General features: G+C 37.4%; 14 non-coding genes across 14 annotated transcripts; all 14 read right to left on the bottom strand.

The window, feature by feature from the left end:
- Positions 1–2,565: 2,565 nt before the first annotated feature.
- trnac-gca lies at positions 2,566–2,637 on the bottom strand. Its single transcript has one exon. It is a non-coding gene; the product is annotated as a tRNA-Cys (tRNA).
- Positions 2,638–3,919: 1,282 nt separating this feature from the next.
- On the bottom strand, positions 3,920–3,991 carry trnac-gca. Its single transcript has one exon. It is a non-coding gene; the product is annotated as a tRNA-Cys (tRNA).
- A 2,043-nt stretch (positions 3,992–6,034) lies between these two features.
- trnac-gca lies at positions 6,035–6,106 on the bottom strand. Its single transcript has one exon. It is a non-coding gene; the product is annotated as a tRNA-Cys (tRNA).
- A 1,279-nt stretch (positions 6,107–7,385) lies between these two features.
- On the bottom strand, positions 7,386–7,457 carry trnac-gca. The gene has a single exon. It is a non-coding gene; the product is annotated as a tRNA-Cys (tRNA).
- A 700-nt stretch (positions 7,458–8,157) lies between these two features.
- On the bottom strand, positions 8,158–8,229 carry trnac-gca. The gene has a single exon. It is a non-coding gene; the product is annotated as a tRNA-Cys (tRNA).
- Positions 8,230–8,928: 699 nt separating this feature from the next.
- trnac-gca lies at positions 8,929–9,000 on the bottom strand. Its single transcript has one exon. It is a non-coding gene; the product is annotated as a tRNA-Cys (tRNA).
- Positions 9,001–10,262: 1,262 nt separating this feature from the next.
- On the bottom strand, positions 10,263–10,334 carry trnac-gca. The gene has a single exon. It is a non-coding gene; the product is annotated as a tRNA-Cys (tRNA).
- Positions 10,335–12,368: 2,034 nt separating this feature from the next.
- On the bottom strand, positions 12,369–12,440 carry trnac-gca. The gene has a single exon. It is a non-coding gene; the product is annotated as a tRNA-Cys (tRNA).
- Positions 12,441–13,435: 995 nt separating this feature from the next.
- Positions 13,436–13,507, bottom strand: trnac-gca. The gene has a single exon. It is a non-coding gene; the product is annotated as a tRNA-Cys (tRNA).
- Positions 13,508–14,207: 700 nt separating this feature from the next.
- On the bottom strand, positions 14,208–14,279 carry trnac-gca. Its single transcript has one exon. It is a non-coding gene; the product is annotated as a tRNA-Cys (tRNA).
- A 1,260-nt stretch (positions 14,280–15,539) lies between these two features.
- On the bottom strand, positions 15,540–15,611 carry trnac-gca. The gene has a single exon. It is a non-coding gene; the product is annotated as a tRNA-Cys (tRNA).
- A 1,229-nt stretch (positions 15,612–16,840) lies between these two features.
- trnac-gca lies at positions 16,841–16,912 on the bottom strand. Its single transcript has one exon. It is a non-coding gene; the product is annotated as a tRNA-Cys (tRNA).
- Positions 16,913–18,161: 1,249 nt separating this feature from the next.
- trnac-gca lies at positions 18,162–18,233 on the bottom strand. The gene has a single exon. It is a non-coding gene; the product is annotated as a tRNA-Cys (tRNA).
- A 1,279-nt stretch (positions 18,234–19,512) lies between these two features.
- Positions 19,513–19,584, bottom strand: trnac-gca. Its single transcript has one exon. It is a non-coding gene; the product is annotated as a tRNA-Cys (tRNA).
- Between the last annotated feature and the right edge of the window lie 100 nt (positions 19,585–19,684).

Here is a 19,684-nt window from a genome sequence, read left to right as displayed (position 1 = left end):
TGTTGTTCAGCAGCTCACTGCCTTCCCGAAGACAAAATAATGTATACGAAACACTTCAGTCTGGTTTTAGACCCCATCATTGCTGCACACGTAAAGATGGTAAATGACCTTTTAATGGTGTCAGACTTAAGGCTCTGCATCTGTCCTCGTTCTCCTAGACCTTAGTGCTTCATTTGACACCATATTGTTTTGGAGAGATTGGAAACCCTAAATGGTCTACATAGACAAGTGCTTGCCTGGTTTAGATCTTGATCTGTCGGAAAGATATCAGTTCATCTCTGTGGATGGTTTGTCCTCAATTTTACATTTTGTTGTTCCTCAAGGTGAATTTAAGTATGCTCCCTCTCGGAGGACCTGAGCCTTAGGACCATGCCTCAGGACTACCTGGCCTGATGACTCCTGGCTGTCCCCAATCCACCTGGTCATGCTGCTGCTCCAGTTTCAACTGTTCTTGAACCCTGACCTGTTCACAAGACGTTCTTCCTTGTGTGTAGTGCTCTCTCACTTGGGGCCTAAAACACTCCATAATTCAATTTGCAATGATTCTACATCCACTAAGAAAAGTCAGCCAAAACTTAAAACTAACATCAATATGGAGAAGTCAACGTACAAGTGTAAGTAAAAACTAATGTAAATCAGTTAGAAATTGTGCAACTAATGCACAATGGTACAAACACGTATCGTAAAAGTAATGTTGTTTTTGTTTGGTTAGCTTTGGGAAATGATAGCTAGAGCATACTACTTTCCCTGAAATCAGACATTGTAATTTTGGATTTACCTGATATCATCGAATGGCTACTTTTGATGTCTGCGGGTGTGTTGTCTTCTAGCCAAGATATGAAATGCAATAATATTTAACTGTAGGGCATATAAAGCACACCCACAACAGCTACCGGTGGATCCATGTTGACTGAAAACCCAACTGTGAAGTGATGAATTTCCGGGCAAGGGTGGTCCATTTAAAATTCCTTCATTCTTCCCTCACCCCTTGGCCTGAAAGTGTAAACTCATCATACATCATGATATGTAATCAGAAGTGTCCACTTAATTTGAGGGCTGAGGGGAGAGGATTGTTTTTTACATGTTTGGAATGCAGCCATAGTCTGTTTCTCTCCCAAAGAGAGCTAGCCAAGTCCAAGGCTCCTAAATAGACACATTGAATGTACATAATCTAGCCTTTCCCTTAACTTCAGGACTGTCATGCTAAAATACCTACTGCACTCGATGGCCATTACCAGGCCGGTCTTGGGCATAAGCAACATAACCGGTCGCTTAGCGGCCCAAAACCCAATATATATATATATATATTTCAACGTTTTTTTGGGGGGGGGACTCAGTCGGTGTCTCAACTTACAGTTGAAAGTTAGAATACGGAAGGTGCCATTTTGAAAATATGTTGTGCATCAGTAGTTTTTCTCTTTTTTATGTCAGTCATTGACAGTCACTAAATTAGAAAGTCACTAATGTCAGAAAACATTTTTTAGATTGGTAAATTATCCTAGCCAGCTTTCTCAACTTGTAGTAATCATGGTCAAATTATTGACCGGGAATGAAGGTGCACGTGCCCACATTGATTTTGTTAGTCACTCTCAGATATCATAGTAACATAAATCATGGCAAAATGTGTAGAGTTGCAGGAAATTTGCTTTAAAACTGAAAAATAATGATCTTCACCCCATGGCAAAATGAGTGGAATTGCATGAAATAAGGGCCAGGTGCCAGCGGGACACCTGTCGACCCATCATACCCAAGAAGTATTTGATTTCAAGTTGACAAAATAATTTGAACCTGAGACCTCTTGATCTGAAGTCTGTTGCACTTCCACCTCTGTTATGAACTGTCTGACTGAGAGCAAAGCCATCTAATGAGGGAGATTTTAGATTGAGTAACATAAGCTATAAAGGAGCAATCCCTCTCTCAAGATACAATTAGAAAGTTCTTGATTTCAAGGGGGCGCCAGGATTTGATCCTGAGAAATTGTCTATAAATTAAGGGACATTTTCCACTGAGTAACATATTCTAAAAAAGAGTCCTCTACGCTGAAAATACTCTTTGAAAATACGTGATTTCAAGGGGTCATCAGGATTTGAACCTGGGACTTCTTGATCTACAGTCAAATCCTCTACCACTGTGCTATACCCCCTCTGCTAGAATCTGTCTAAAGGCAGAAAAATAGTCTTAATAAGGGATATTATAGCTGGAGATCAACAGAAACTAAAAAAGAACACTCTCTCTCTGAAAACATACCCATAAAGTATTTGATTTCAAGATGACAAATATATTACAATCTGAGACCTATTGATCTGAAGTCTGTTGCACTTCCACCTCTGTTAGGAACTGTCTGACAGAGAAAAAACATTGAATGAGGGACATTTTAGACTGAGTAACATAACCAAAAAAGGAGCACTCCCTCTCTCAAGATACACTTAGAAAGTACTATATTTCAAGGGTGTGCCAGGATTTGAACGTGAGAAATTGTCTATTGAGGGACAATTTTCCCTGAGTAATATATTCAAAAAAAGAGTCCTCTACCCTCAAAATACTCTTTGAAAGAACTTGATTTTAAGGGGGCATCAGGATTTGAACCTGGGACCTCTTGATCTGCAGTCAAATGCTCTACCACTGAGCTATACCCCCTCTGCCATAAACTGTCTAAAGGCAGAAAAATTGTCTAATAAGGGACATTATAGCTGGAGATCAACAAAAACTAATAAAGACCACTCTCTCTCTGAAAACATACCCATAAAGTATTTGATTTCAAGATGACAAATATATTACAATCTGAGACCTATTGATCTGAAGTCTATTGCACTTCCACCTCTGTTATGAACTGTCTGACAGAGAATAACCATCTAATGAGGGACCTTTTTGCAGAGCACTCCCTCTCTCAAGAAACACTGAGAAAGTACTTGATTTCAAGGGGGCGCCAGGATTTGATCCTGAGAAATTGTCCAATAAGGGAGATTTTAGCTTGTGATAAACATAACCTAATAAAGAAAACTCTCTCTTTGAAATCATACCCATAAAGTGTTTGATTTCAAGTTGACAAAAAAATTACAATCTGAGACCTATTGATCTGAAGTCTATTGCACTTCCACCTCTGTTAGGAACTGTCTGACAGAGAAAAAACATTGAATGAGGGACATTTTAGACTGAGTAACATAACCAAAAAAGGAGCACTCCCTCTCTCAAGATACACTTAGAAAGTACTATATTTCAAGGGTGTGCCAGGATTTGAACGTGAGAAATTGTCTAATAAGGGAGATTTTAGCTTGTGATCAACATAACCAAATAAAGAAAACTCTCTCTTTGAAAACATACCCATAAAGTGTTTGATTTCAAGTTGACACGAAAATTACAATCTGAGACCTATTGATCTGAAGTCTATTGCACTTCCACCTCTGTTAGGAACTGTCTGACAGAGAATAACCATCTAATGAGGGACATTTTTGCAGAGCACTCCCTCTCTCAAGAAACACTTAGAAAGTACTTGATTTCAAGGGGGCGCCAGGATTTGATCCTGAGAAATTGTCTAATAAGGGAGATTTTAGCTTGTGATCAACATGACCAAATAAAGAAAACTCTCTCTTTGAAAACGTACCCATAAAGTGTTTGATTTCAAGTTGACAAAAAATTACAATCTGAGACCTATTGATCTGAAGTCTATTGCACTTCCATCTCTGTTAGGAACTGTCTGACAGAGAAAAAACATTGAATGAGGGACATTTTAGACTGAGTAACATAACCAAAAAAGGAGCACTCCCTCTCTCAAGATGCACTTAGAAAGTACTTGATTTCAAGGGTGTGCCAGGATTTGAACGTGAGAAATTGTCTAATGAGGGACAATTTTCCCTGAGTAATATATTCTGAAAAAAGAGTCCTCTACCCTCAAAATTCTCTATGAAAGAACTTGATTTTAAGGGGGCATCAGGATTTGAACCTGGGACCTCTTGATCTGCAGTCAAATGCTCTACCACTGAGCTATACCCCCTCTGCCTATAAACTGTCTAAAGGCAGAAAAATTGTCTAATAAGGGACATTATAGCTGGAGATCAACAAAAACTAATAAAGACACTCTCTCTCTGAAAACATACCCATAAAGTATTTGATTTCAAGATGACAAATATATTACAATCTGAGACCTATTGATCTGAAGTCTATTGCACTTCCACCTCTGTTAGGAACTGTCTGACAGAGAATAACCATCTAATGAGGGACATTTTTGCAGAGCACTCCCTCTCTCAAGAAACACTGAGAAAGTACTTGATTTCAAGGGGGCGCCAGGATTTGATCCTGAGAAATTGTCCAATAAGGGAGATTTTAGCTTGTGATAAACATAACCTAATAAAGAAAACTCTCTCTTTGAAATCATACCCATAAAGTGTTTGATTTCAAGTTGACAAAAAAATTACAATCTGAGACCTATTGATCTGAAGTCTATTGCACTTCCACCTCTGTTAGGAACTGTCTGACAGAGAAAAAACATTGAATGAGGGACATTTTAGACTGAGATAACCAAAAAAGGAGCACTCCCTCTCTCAAGATACACTTAGAAAGTACTATATTTTTGCCAGGATTTGAACGTGAGAAATTGTCTAATAAGGGAGATTTTAGCTTGTGATCAACATAACCAAATAAAGAAAACTCTCTCTTTGAAAACATACCCATAAAGTGTTTGATTTCAAGTTTGACAAAAAAATTACAATCTGAGACCTATTGATCTGAAGTCTATTGCACTTCCACCTCTGTTAGGAACTGTCTGACAGAGAATAACCATCTAATGAAGGACATTTTTGCAGAGCACTCCCTTTCTCAAGAAACACTTAGAAAGTACTTGATTTCAAGGGGCGCCAGGATTTGATCCTGAGAAATTGTCTAATAAGGGAGATTTTAGCTTGTGATCAACATAACCAAATAAAGAAAACTCTCTCTTTGAAAACATACCCATAAAGTGTTTGATTTCAAGTTGACAAAAAAATTACAATCTGAGACCTATTGATCTGAAGTCTATTGCACTTCCACCTCTGTTAGGAACTGTCTGACAGAGAAAAAACATTGAATGAGGGACATTTTAGACTGAGTAACATAACCAAAAAAGGAGCACTCCCTCTCTCAAGATACACTTAGAAAGTACTTGATTTCAAGGGTGTGCCAGGATTTGAACGTGAGAAATTGTCTAATGAGGGACAATTTTCCCTGAGTAATATATTCAAAAAAGAGTCCTCTACCCTCAAAATACTCTTTAAAAAATTTGATTTTAAGGGGGCATCAGGATTTGCATCTGGGACCTCCTGATCTGCAGTCAAATGCTCTACCACTGAGCTATACCCCTCTGCTATAAACTGTCTAAAGGCAGAAAAATTGTCTAATAAGGGACATTATAGCTGGAGATCAACAAAAACTAATAAAGAACACTCTCTCTCTGAAAACATACCCATAAAGTATTTGATTTCAAGATGACAAATATATTACAATCTGAGACCTATTGATCTGAAGTCTATTGCACTTCCACCTCTGTTAGGAACTGTCTGACAGAGAATAACCATCTAATGAGGGACATTTTTGCAGAGCACTCCCTCTCTCAAGAAACACTGAGAAAGTACTTGATTTCAAGGGGGCGCCAGGATTTGATCCTGAGCAATTGTCTAATAAGGGAGATTTTAGCTTGTGATCAACATAACCTAATTAAGAAAACTCTCTCTTTGAAAACCTACCCATAACGTGTTTGATTTCAAGTTGACACGGAAATTACAATCTGAGACCTATTGATCTGAAGTCTATTGCACTTTCACCTCTGTTAGTAACTGTCTGACAGAGAAAAAACAATGAATGAGGGACATTTTAGACTGAGTAATATAACCAAAAAAGGAGCACTCCCTCTCTCAATATACACTTAGAAAGTACTTGATTTCAAGGGTGTGCCAGGATTTGAACGTGAGAAATTGTCTAATGAGGGACAATTTTCCCTGAGTAATATATTCTAAAAAAAAGAGTCCTCTACCCTCAAAATACTCTTTGAAAGAACTTGATTTTAAGGGGGCATCAGGATTTGAACCTGGGACCTCTTGATCTGCAGTCAAATGCTCTACCACTGAGCTATACCCCCTCTGCCATAAACTGTCTAAAGGCAGAAAAATTGTCTAATAAGGGACATTATAGCTGGAGATCAACAAAAACTAATAAAGAACACTCTCTCTCTGAAAACATACCCATAAAGTATTTGATTTCAAGATGACAAATATATTACAATCTGAGACCTATTGATCTGAAGTCTATTGCACTTCCACTTCTGTTAGGAACTGTCTGACAGAGAATAACCATCTAATGAGGGACATTTTTGCAGAGCACTCCCTTTCTCAAGAAACACTTAGAAAGTACTTGATTTCAAGGGGCGCCAGGATTTGATCCTGAGAAATTGTCTAATAAGGGAGATTTTAGCTTGTGATCAACATAACCTAATAAAGAAAACTCTCTCTTTGAAAACATACCCATAAAGTGTTTGATTTCAAGTTGACAAAAAATTACAATCTGAGACCTATTGATCTGAAGTCTATTGCACTTCCACCTCTGTTAGAACTGTCTGACAGAGAAAAAACATTGAATGAGGGACATTTTAGACTGAGTAACATAACCAAAAAAAGAGCACTCCCTCTCTCAAGATACACTTAGAAAGTACTTGATTTCAAGGGTGTGCCAGGATTTGATCGTGAGAAATTGTCTAATAAGGGAGATTTTAGCTTGTGATCAACATAACCTAATAAAGAAAACTCTCTCTTTGAAAACATACCCATAAAGTGTTTGATTTCAAGTTGACACGAAAATTACAATCTGAGACCTATTGATCTGAAGTCTATTGCACTTCCACCTCTGTTAGGAACTGTCTGACAGAGAATAACCATCTAATGAGGGACATTTTTGCAGAGCACTCCCTCTCTCAAGAAACACTTAGAAAGTACTTGATTTCAAGGGGGCGCCAGGATTTGATCCTGAGAAATTGTCTAATAAGGGAGATTTTAGCTTGTGATCAACATAACCTGATGAAGAAAACTCTCTCTTTGAAAACATACCCATAAAGTGTTTGCTTTCAAGTTGACCAAAAAATTACAATCTGAGACCTATTGATCTGAAGTCTATTGCACTTCCACCTCTGTTAGGAACTGTCTGACAGAGAAAAAACATTGAATGAGGGACATTTTAGACTGAGTAACATAACCAAAAAAGGAGCACTCCCTCTCTCAAGATACACTTAGAAAGTACTTGATTTCAAGGGTGTGCCAGGATTTGAACGTGAGAAATTGTCTATTGAGGGACAATTTTCCCTGAGTAATATATTCAAAAAAAGAGTCCTCTACCCTCAAAATACTCTTTGAAAGAACTTGATTTTAAGGGGGCATCAGGATTTGAACCTGGGACCTCTTGATCTGCAGTCAAATGCTCTACCACTGAGCTATACCCCCTCTGCCATAAACTGTCTAAAGGCAGAAAAATTGTCTAATAAGGGACATTATAGCTGGAGATCAACAAAAACTAATAAAGACCACTCTCTCTCTGAAAACATACCCATAAAGTATTTGATTTCAAGATGACAAATATATTACAATCTGAGACCTATTGATCTGAAGTCTATTGCACTTCCACCTCTGTTATGAACTGTCTGACAGAGAATAACCATCTAATGAGGGACATTTTTGCAGAGCACTCCCTCTCTCAAGAAACACTGAGAAAGTACTTGATTTCAAGGGGGCGCCAGGATTTGATCCTGAGAAATTGTCTAATAAGGGAGATTTTAGCTTGTGATCAACATAACCTAATAAAGAAAACTCTCTCTTTGAAAACATACCCATAAAGTGTTTGATTTCAAGTTGACAAAAAAATTACAATCTGAGACCTATTGATCTGAAGTCTATTGCACTTCCATCTCTGTTAGGAACTGTCTGACAGAGAAAAAACATTGAATGAGGGACATTTTAGACTGAGTAACATAACCAAAAAAGGAGCACTCCCTCTCTCAAGAAACACTTAGAAAGTACTTGATTTCAAGGGTGTGCCAGGATTTGAACGTGAGAAATTGTCTATTGAGGGACAATTTTCACTGAGTAATATATTCAAAAAAGAGTCCTCTACCCTCAAAATACTCTTTGAACAAACTTGATTTTAAGGGGGCATCAGGATTTGAACCTAAGACCTCTTGATCTGCAGTCAAATGCTCTACCACTGAGCTATACCCCCTCTGCTATAAACTGTCTAAAGGCAGAAAAATGGTCTAATAAGGGACATTATAGCTGGAGATCAACAAAAACTAATAAAGAACACTCTCTCTCTGAAAACATACCCATAAAGTATTTGATTTCAAGATGACAAATATATTACAATCTGAGACCTATTGATCTGAAGTCTATTGCACTTCCACCTCTGTTAGGAACTGTCTGACAGAGAATAACCATCTAATGAGGGACATTTTTGCAGAGCACTCCCTCTCTCAAGAAACACTGAGAAAGTACTTGATTTCAAGGGGGCGCCAGGATTTGATCCTGAGAAATTGTCTAATAAGGGAGATTTTAGCTTGTGATCAACATAACCTAATAAAGAAAACTCTCTCTTTGAAAACATACCCATAAAGTGTTTGATTTCAAGTTGACAAAAAATTACAATCTGAGACCTATTGATCTGAAGTCTATTGCACTTCCATCTCTGTTAGGAACTGTCTGACAGAGAAAAACATTGAATGAGGGACATTTTAGACTGAGTAACATAACCAAAAAAGGAGCACTCCCTCTCTCAAGAAACACTTAGAAAGTACTTGATTTCAAGGGTGTGCCAGGATTTGAACGTGAGAAATTGTCTAATGAGGGACAATTTTCCCTGAGTAATATATTCAAAAAAAGAGTCCTCTACCCTCAAAATACTCTTTGAAAGAACTTGATTTTAAGGGGGCATCAGGATTTGAACCTGGGACCTCTTGATCTGCAGTCAAATGCTCTACCACTGAGCTATACCCCCTCTGCTATAAACTGTCTAAAGGCAGAAAAATTGTCTAATAAGGGACATTATAGCTGGAGATCAACAAAAACTAATAAAGACCACTCTCTCTCTGAAAACATACCCATAAAGTATTTGATTTCAAGATGACAAATATATTACAATCTGAGACCTATTGATCTGAAGTCTATTGCACTTCCACCTCTGTTAGGAACTGTCTGACAGAGAATAACCATCTAATGAGGGACATTTTTGCAGAGCACTCCCTCTCTCAAGAAACACTGAGAAAGTACTTGATTTCAAGGGGGCGCCAGGATTTGATCCTGAGAAATTGTCTAATAAGGGAGATTTTAGCTTGTGATCAACATAACCTAATAAAGAAAACTCTCTCTTTGAAAACATACCCATAAAGTGTTTGATTTCAAGTTGACAAAAAAAATTACAATCTGAGACCTATTGATCTGAAGTCTATTGCACTTCCACCTCTGTTAGGAACTGTCTGACAGAGAAAAAACATTGAATGAGGGACATTTTAGACTGAGTAACATAACCAAAAAAGGAGCACTCCCTCTCTCAAGATACACTTAGAAAGTACTTGATTTCAAGGGGGCGCCAGGATTTGAACCTGAGAAATTGTCTAATAAGGGAGATTTTAGCTTGTGATCAACATAACCAAATAAAGAAAACTCTCTCTTTGAAAACATACCCATAAAGTGTTTGATTTCAAGTTGACAAAAAAATTACAATCTGAGACCTATTGATCTGAAGTCTATTGCACTTCCACCTCTGTTAGGAACTGTCTGACAGAGAATAACCATCTAATGAGGGACATTTTTGCAGAGCACTCCCTCTCTCAAGAAACACTTAGAAAGTACTTGATTTCAAGGGGGCGCCAGGATTTGATCCTGAGAAATTGTCTAATAAGGGAGATTTTAGCTTGTGATCAACATAACCTAATAAAGAAAACTCTCTCTTTGAAAACATACCCATAAAGTATTTGATTTCAAGATGACAAATAAATTACAATCTGAGACCTATTGATCTGAAGTCTATTGCACTTCCACCTCTGTTAGGAACTGTCTGACAGAGAAAAATCATCTAATGAGGGACATTTTTGCAGAGCACTCCCTCTCTCAAGAAACACTTAGAAAGTACTTGATTTCAAGGGTGTGCCAGGATTTGAACGTGAGAAATTGTCTAATGAGGGACAATTTTCCCTGAGTAATATATTCGAAAAAAGAGTCCTCTACCCTCAAAATACTCTTTGAAAGAACTTGATTTTAAGGGGGCATCAGGATTTGAACCTGAGACCTCTTGATCTGCAGTCAAATGCTCTACCACTGAGCTATACCCCCTCTGCTATAAACTGTCTAAAGGCAGAAAAATTGTCTAATAAGGGACATTATAGCTGGAGATCAACAAAAACTAATAAAACACTCTCTCTCTGAAAACATACCCATAAAGTATTTGATTTCAAGATGACAAATATATTACAATCTGAGACCTATTGATCTGAAGTCTATTGCACTTCCACCTCTGTTAGGAACTGTCTGACAGAGAATAACCATCTAATGAGGGACATTTTTGCAGAGCACTCCCTCTCTCAAGAAACACTGAGAAAGTACTTGATTTCAAGGGGGCGCCAGGATTTGATCCTGAGAAATTGTCTAATAAGGGAGATTTTAGCTTGTGATCAACATAACCTAATAAAGAAAACTCTCTCTTTGAAAACATACCCATAAAGTGTTTGATTTCAAGTTGACAAAAAATTACAATCTGAGACCTATTGATCTGAAGTCTATTGCACTTCCATCTCTGTTAGGAACTGTCTGACAGAGAAAAAACATTGAATGAGGGACATTTTAGACTGAGTAACATAAACAAAAAAGGAGCACTCCCTCTCTCAAGATACACTTAGAAAGTACTTGATTTCAAGGGTGTGTCAGGATTTGAACGTGAGAAATTGTCTAATGAGGGACAATTTTCCCTGAGTAACATATTCAAAAATAGAGTCCTCTACCCTCAAAATACTCTTTGAAAGAACTTGATTTTAAGGGGCATCAGGATTTGAACCTGGGACCTCATATTCTGCAGTCAAATGCTCTACCACTGAGCTATACCCCCTCTGCTATAAACTGTCTAAAGGCAGAAAAATTGTCTAATAAGGGACATTATAGCTGGAGATCAACAAAAACTAATAAAGAACACTCTCTCTCTGAAAACATACCCATAAAGTATTTGATTTCAAGATGACAAATATATTACAATCTGAGACCTATTGATCTGAAGTCTATTGCACTTCCACCTCTGTTAGGAACTGTCTGACAGAGAATAACCATCTAATGAGGGACATTTTTGCAGAGCACTCCCTCTCTCAAGAAACACTGAGAAAGTACTTGATTTCAAGGGGGCGCCAGGATTTGATCCTGAGAAATTGTCTAATAAGGGAGATTTTAGCTTGTGATCAACATAACCTAATAAAGAAAACTCTCTCTTTGAAAACATACCCATAAAGTGTTTGATTTCAAGTTGACAAAAAAATTACAATCTGAGACCTATTGATCTGAAGTCTATTGCACTTCCACCTCTGTTAGGAACTGTCTGACAGAGAAAAAACATTGAATGAGGGACATTTTAGACTGAGTAACATAACCAAAAAAGGAGCACTCCCTCTCTCAAGATACACTTAGAAAGGACTTGATTTCAAGGGGGCGCCAGGATTTGAAAGTGAGAAATTGTCTATTAAGGGAGATTTTAGCTTGTGATCAACAGAACCCAATAAAGAAAACTCTGTCTTTGAAAACATACCCATAAAGTGATTGATTTCAAGTTGACAAAAATATTACAATCTGAGACCTATTGATCTGAAGTCTATTGCACTTCCATCTCTGTTAGGAACTGTCTGACAGAGAAAAAACATTGAATGAGGGACATTTTTGCAGAGCACTCCCTCTCTCAAGAAACACTGAGAAAGTACTTGATTTCAAGGGGGCGCCAGGATTTGATCCTGAGAAATTGTCTAATAAGGGAGATTTTAGCTTGTGATCAACATGACCAACTAAAGAAAACTCTCTCTTTGAAAACGTACCCATAAAGTGTTTGATTTCAAGTTGACAAAAAATTACAATCTGAGACCTATTGATCTGAAGTCTATTGCACTTCCATCTCTGTTAGGAACTGTCTGACAGAGAAAAAACATTGAATGAGGGACATTTTTGCAAAAAGGAGCACTCCCTCTCTCAAGATACACTTAGAAAGTACTTGATTTCAAGGGTGTGCCAGGATTTGAACGTGAGAAATTGTCTAATGAGGGACAATTTTCCCTGAGTAATATATTCAAAAAAAGAGTCCTCTACCCTCAAAATACTCTTTGAAAGAACTTGAATTTAAGGGGGCATCAGGATTTGAACCTGGGACCTCTTGATCTGCAGTCAAATGCTCTACCACTGAGCTATACCCCCTCTGCTATAAACTGTCTAAAGGCAGAAAAATTGTCTAATAAGGGACATTATAGCTGGAGATCAACAAAAACTAATAAAGAACACTCTCTCTCTGAAAACATACCCATAAAGTATTTGATTTCAAGATGACAAATATATTACAATCTGAGACCTATTGATCTGAAGTCTATTGCACTTCCACCTCTGTTAGGAACTGTCTGACAGAGAATAACCATCTAATGAGGGACATTTTTGCAGAGCACTCCCTCTCTCAAGAAACACTGAGAAAGTACTTGATTTCAAGGGGGCGCCAGGATTTGATCCTGAGAAATTGTCTAATAAGGGAGATTTTAGCTTGTGATCAACATAACCTAATAAAGAAAACTCTCTCTTTGAAAACATACCCATAAAGTGTTTGATTTCAAGTTGACAAAAAAATTACAATCTGAGACCTATTGATCTGAAGTCTATTGCACTTCCACCTCTGTTAGGAACTGTCTGACAGAGAAAAACATTGAATGAGGGACATTTTAGACTGAGTTAACCAAAAAGAGCACTCCCTCTCTCAAGAAACACTGAGAAAGTACTTGATTTCAAGGGGGCGCCAGGATTTGATCCTGAGAAATGGTTTAATAAGGGACATTATAGCTTGTGATCAACATAACCTAATAAAGAAAACTCTCTCTTTGAAAACATACCCATAAAGTATTTGATTTCAAGATGACAAATATATTACAATCTGAGACCTATTGATCTGAAGTCTATTGCACTTCCACCTCTGTTAGGAACTGTCTGACAGAGAAAAAACATTGAATGAGGGACATTTTAGACTGAGTAACATAACCAAAAAAGGAGCACTCCCTCTCTCAAGATACACTTAGAAAGTACTTGATTTCAAGGGTGTGCCAGGATTTGAACGTTAGAAATTGTCTAATGAGGGACAATTTTCCCTGAGTAATATATTCAAAAAAAGAGTCCTCTACCCTCAAAATACTCTTTGAAAGAACTTGAATTTAAGGGAGCATCAGGATTTGAACCCGGGACCTCTTGATCTGCAGTCAAATGCTCTACCACTGAGCTATACCCCCTCTGCCTATAAACTGTCTAAAGGCAGAAAAATTGTCTAATAAGGGACATTATAGCTGGAGATCAACAAAACCTAATAAAGAAAACTCTCTCTTTGAAAACATACCCATAAAGTATTTGATTTCAAGATGACAAATATATTACAATCTGAGACCTATTGATCTGAAGTCTATTGCACTTCCACCTCTGTTAGGAACTGTCTGACAGAGAATAACCATCTAATGAAGGACATTTTTGCAGAGCACTCCCTTTCTCAAGAAACACTTAGAAAGTACTTGATTTCAAGGGGCGCCAGGATTTGATCCTGAGAAATTGTCTAATAAGGGAGATTTTAGCTTGTGATCAACATAACCAAATAAAGAAAACTCTCTCTTTGAAAACATACCCATAAAGTGTTTGATTTCAAGTTGACAAAAAAATTACAATCTGAGACCTATTGATCTGAAGTCTATTGCACTTCCACCTCTGTTAGGAACTGTCTGACAGAGAAAAACATTGAATGAGGGACATTTTAGACTGAGTAACATAACCAAAAAAGGAGCACTCCCTCTCTCAAGATACACTTAGAAAGTACTTGATTTCAAGGGTGTGCCAGGATTTGAACGTGAGAAATTGTCTAATGAGGGACAATTTTCCCTGAGTAATATATTCAAAAAAAGAGTCCTCTACCCTCAAAATACTCTTTGAAAGAACTTGAATTTAAGGGAGCATCAGGATTTGAACCCGGGACCTCTTGATCTGCAGTCAAATGCTCTACCACTGAGCTATACCCCCTCTCCTATAAACTGTCTAAAGGCAGAAAAATTGTCTAATAAGGGACATTATAGCTGGAGATCAACAAAAACTAATAAAGAACACTCTCTCTCTGAAAACATACCCATAAAGTATTTGATTTCAAGATGACAAATATATTACAATCTGAGACCTATTGATCTGAAGTCTATTGCACTTCCACCTCTGTTAGGAACTGTCTGACAGAGAATAACCATCTAATGAGGGACATTTTTGCAGAGCACTCCCTCTCTCAAGAAACACTGAGAAAGTACTTGATTTCAAGGGTGCGCCAGGATTTGATCCTGAGAAATTGTCTAATAAGGGAGATTTTAGCTTGTGATCAACATAACCAAATAAAAAAAACTCTCTGTTTGAAAACATACCCATAAAGTGTTTGATTTCAAGTTGACAAAAAAATTACAATCTGAGACCTATTGATCTGAAGTCTATTGCACTTCCACCTCTGTTAGGAACTGTCTGACAGAGAAAAAACATTGAATGAGGGACATTTTTGCAGAGCACTCCCTCTCTCAAGAAACACTTAGAAAGTACTTGATTTCAAGGGGCGCCAGGATTTGATCCTGAGAAATTGTCTAATAAGGGAGATTTTAGCTTGTGATCAACATAACCAAATAAAGAAAACTCTCTCTTTGAAAACATACCCATAAAGTGTTTGATTTCAAGTTGACAAAAAAATTACAATCTGAGACCTATTGATCTGAAGTCTATTGCACTTCCACCTCTGTTAGGAACTGTCTGACAGAGAAAAACCATCTAATGAGGGACATTTTTGCAGAGCACTCCCTCTCTCAAGAAACACTGAGAAAGTACTTGATTTCAAGGGGGCGCCAGGATTTGATCCTGAGAAATTGTCTAATAAGGGAGATTTTAGCTTGTGATCAACATAACCTAATAAAGAAAACTCTCTCTTTGAAAACATACCCATAAAGTGTTTGATTTCAAGTTGACAAAAAAATTACAATCTGAGACCTATTGATCTGAAGTCTATTGCACTTCCACCTCTGTTAGGAACTGTCTGACAGAGAAAAAACATTGAATGAGGGACATTTTAGACTGAGTAACATAACCAAAAAAGGAGCACTCCCTCTCTCAAGATACACTTAGAAAGTACTTGATTTCAAGGGTGTGCCAGGATTTGAACGTGAGAAATTGTCTAATGAGGGACAATTTTCCCTGAGTAATATATTCGAAAAAAGAGTCCTCTACCCTCAAAATACTCTTTGAAAGAACTTGATTATAAGGGGGCATCAGGATTTGAACCTGGGACCTCTTGATCTGCAGTCAAATGCTCTACCACTGAGCTATACCCCCTCTGCTATAAACTGTCTAAAGGCAGAAAAATTGTCTAATAAGGGACATTATAGCTGGAGATCAACAAAAACTAATAAAGAAAACTCTCTCTTTGAAAACATACCCAGAAAGTGTTTGATTTCAAGTTGACAAAAAAATTACAATCTGAGACCTATTGATCTGAAGTCTATTGCACTTCCACCTCTGTTAGGAACTGTCTGACAGAGAATAACCATCTAATGAGGGACATTTTTGCAGAGCACTCCCTCTCTCAAGAAACACTGAGAAAGTACTTGATTTCAAGGGGCGCCAGGATTTGATCCTGAGAAATTGTCTAATAAGGGAGATTTTAGCTTTGATAAACATAACCTAATAAAGAAAATTGTCATAATAAAGTGTTTGATTTCAAGTTGACAAAAAAATTACAATCTGAGACCTATTGATCTAAGTCTAACTTCCACCTCTGTTAGGAACTGTCTGACAGAGAAAAACATTGAATGACTAACATAACCAAAAAAGGAGCACTCCCTCTCTCAAGAAACACTTAGAAAGTACTTGATTTCAAGGGTGTGCCAGGATTTGAAAGTGAGAAATTGTCTAATGATTGATCAACATAACCAAATAAAGAAAACTCTCTCTTTGAAAACATACCCATAAAGTGTTTGATTTCAAGTTGACACAATTACAATCTGAGACCTATTGATCTGAAGTCTATTGCACTTCCACCTCTGTTAGGAACTGTCTGACAGAGAATAACCATCTAATGAGGGACATTTTTGCAGAGCACTCCCTCTCTCAAGAAACACTTAGAAAGTACTTGATTTCAAGGGGGGGGCGCCAGGATTTGATCCTGAGAAATTGTCTAATAAGGGAGATTTTAGCTTGTGATCAACATAACCTAATAAAAAGAAAACTCTCTCTTTGAAAACATACCCATAAAGTGTTTGATTTCAAGTTGACAAAAAAATTACAATCTGAGACCTATTGATCTGAAGTCTATTGCACTTCCACCTCTGTTAGGAACTGTCTGACAGAGAAAAACATTGAATGAGGGACATTTTAGACTGAGTAACATAACCAAAAAAGGAGCACTCCCTCTCTCAAGATACACTTAGAAAGTACTTGATTTCAAGGGTGTGCCAGGATTTGAACGTGAGAAATTGTCTAATGAGGGACAATTTTCCCTGAGTAATATATTCAAAAAAAAGAGTCCTCTACCCTCAAAATACTCTTTAAAGAACTTGATTTTAAGGGGGCATCAGGATTTGAACCTGGGACCTCTTGATCTGCAGTCAAATGCTCTACCACTGAGCTATACCCCTCTGCTATAAACTGTCTAAAGGCAGAAAAATTGTCTAATAAGGGACATTATAGCTGGAGATCAACAAAAACTAATAAAGAACACTCTCTCTCTGAAAACATACCCATAAAGTATTTGATTTCAAGATGACAAATATATTACAATCTGAGACCTATTGATCTGAAGTCTATTGCACTTCCACCTCTGTTAGGAACTGTCTGACAGAGAATAACCATCTAATGAGGGACATTTTTGCAGAGCACTCCCTCTCTCAAGAAACACTGAGAAAGTACTTGATTTCAAGGGGGCGCCAGGATTTGATCCTGAGAAATTGTCTAATAAGGGAGATTTTAGCTTGTGATCAACATAACCTAATAAAGAAAACTCTCTCTTTGAAAACATACCCATAAAGTGTTTGATTTCAAGTTGACAAAAAAATTACAATCTGAGACCTATTGATCTGAAGTCTATTGCACTTCCATCTCTGTTAGGAACTGTCTGACAGAGAAAAAACATTGAATGAGGGACATTTTTGCAGAGCACTCCCTCTCTCAAGATACACTTAGAAAGTACTTGATTTCAAGGGGTGCCAGGATTTGATCCTGAGAAATTGTCTAATAAGGGAGATTTTAGCTTGTGATCAACATAACCAAATAAAGAAAACTCTCTCTTTGAAAACATACCCATAAAGTGTTTGATTTCAAGTTGACAAAAAATTACAATCTGAGACCTATTGATCTGAAGTCTATTGCACTTCCACCTCTGTTAGGAACTGTCTGACAGAGAATAACCATCTAATGAGGGACTTTTTTGCAGAGCACTCCCTCTCTCAAGAAACACTTAGAAAGTACTTGATTTCAAGGGGGCGCCAGGATTTGATCCTGAGAAATTGTCTAATAAGGGAGATTTTAGCTTGTGATCAACATAACCTAATAAAGAAAACTCTCTCTTTGAAAACATACCCATAAAGTGTTTGATTTCAAGTTGACAAAAAAATTACAATCTGAGACCTATTGATCTGAAGTCTATTGCACTTCCACCTCTGTTAGGAACTGTCAGAGACATTGAATGAGGGACATTTTAGACTGAGTAACATAACCAAAAAAGGAGCACTCCCTCTCTCAACATACACTTAGAAAGTACTTGATTTCAAGGTTGTGCCAGGATTTGAACGTGAGATATTGTCTATTGAGAGACAATTTTCCCTGAGTAACATATTCGAAAAAAGAGTCCTCTACCCTCAAAATACTCTTTGAAAGAACTTGATTTTAAGGGGGCATCAGGATTTGAACCTGGGACCTCTTGATCTGCAGTCAAATGCTCTACCACTGAGCTATACCCCCTCTGCTATAAACTGTCTAAAGGCAGAAAAATTGTCTAATAAGGGACATTATAGCTGGAGATCAACAAAAACTAATAAAGAACACTCTCTCTCTGAAAACATACCCATAAAGTATTTGATTTCAAGATGACAAATATATTACAATCTGAGACCTATTGATCTGAAGTCTATTGCACTTCCACCTCTGTTAGGAACTGTCTGACAGAGAATAACCATCTAATGAGGGACATTTTTGCAGAGCACTCCCTCTCTCAAGAAACACTGAGAAAGTACTTGATTTCAAGGGGGCGCCAGGATTTGATCCTGAGAAATTGTCTAAAAAGGGAGATTTTAGCTTGTGATCAACATAACCTAATAAAGAAAACTCTCTCTTTGAAAACATACCCATAAAGTGTTTGATTTCAAGTTGACAAAAAAATTACAATCTGAGACCTATTGATCTGAAGTCTATTGCACTTCCACCTCTGTTAGGAACTGTCTGACAGAGAAAAATCATCTAATGAGGGACATTTTAGACTGAGTAACATAACCAAAAAAGGAGCACCCCCTCTCTCAAGAAACACTTAGAAAGTACTTGATTTCAAGGGGCGCCAGGATTTGATCCTGAGAAATTGTCTAATAAGGGAGATTTTAGCTTGTGATCAACATAACCTAATAAAGAAAACTCTCTCTTTGAAAACATACCCATAAAGTGTTTGATTTCAAGTTGACAAAAAATTACAATCTGAGACCTATTGATCTGAAGTCTATTGCACTTCCACCTCTGTTAGGAACTGTCTGACAGAGAATAACCATCTAATGAAGGACATTTTTGCAGAGCACTCCCTTTCTCAAGAAACACTTAGAAAGTACTTGATTTCAAGGGGCGCCAGGATTTGATCCTGAGAAATTGTCTAATAAGGGAGATTTTAGCTTGTGATCAACATAACCAAATAAAGAAAACTCTCTCTTTGAAAACATACCCATAAAGTGTTTGATTTCAAGTTGACAAAAAAATTACAATCTGAGACCTATTGATCTGAAGTCTATTGCACTTCCACCTCTGTTAGGAACTGTCTGACAGAGAAAAACATTGAATGAGGGACATTTTAGACTGAGTAACATAACCAAAAAAGGAGCACTCCCTCTCTCAAGATACACTTAGAAAGTACTTGATTTCAAGGGTGTGCCAGGATTTGAACGTGAGAAATTGTCTAATGAGGGACAATTTTCCCTGAGTAATATATTCAAAAAAAAGAGTCCTCTACCCTCAAAATACTCTTTGAAAGAACTTGATTTTAAGGGGGCATCAGGATTTGAACCTGGGACCTCTTGATCTGCAGTCAAATGCTCTACCACTGAGCTATACCCCCTCTGCTATAAACTGTCTAAAGGCAGAAAAATTGTCTAATAAGGGACATTATAGCTGGAGATCAACAAAAACTAATAAAGAACACTCTCTCTCTGAAAACA

Source organism: Oncorhynchus tshawytscha, linkage group LG08 (assembly GCF_018296145.1).
Source record: "Oncorhynchus tshawytscha isolate Ot180627B linkage group LG08, Otsh_v2.0, whole genome shotgun sequence".
Taxonomy (NCBI): Eukaryota; Metazoa; Chordata; class Actinopteri; order Salmoniformes; family Salmonidae; genus Oncorhynchus; species Oncorhynchus tshawytscha.
The sequence above is the reverse complement of the archived record's forward strand: the minus strand, read 5'-3'. Positions and strand labels throughout refer to the sequence as shown.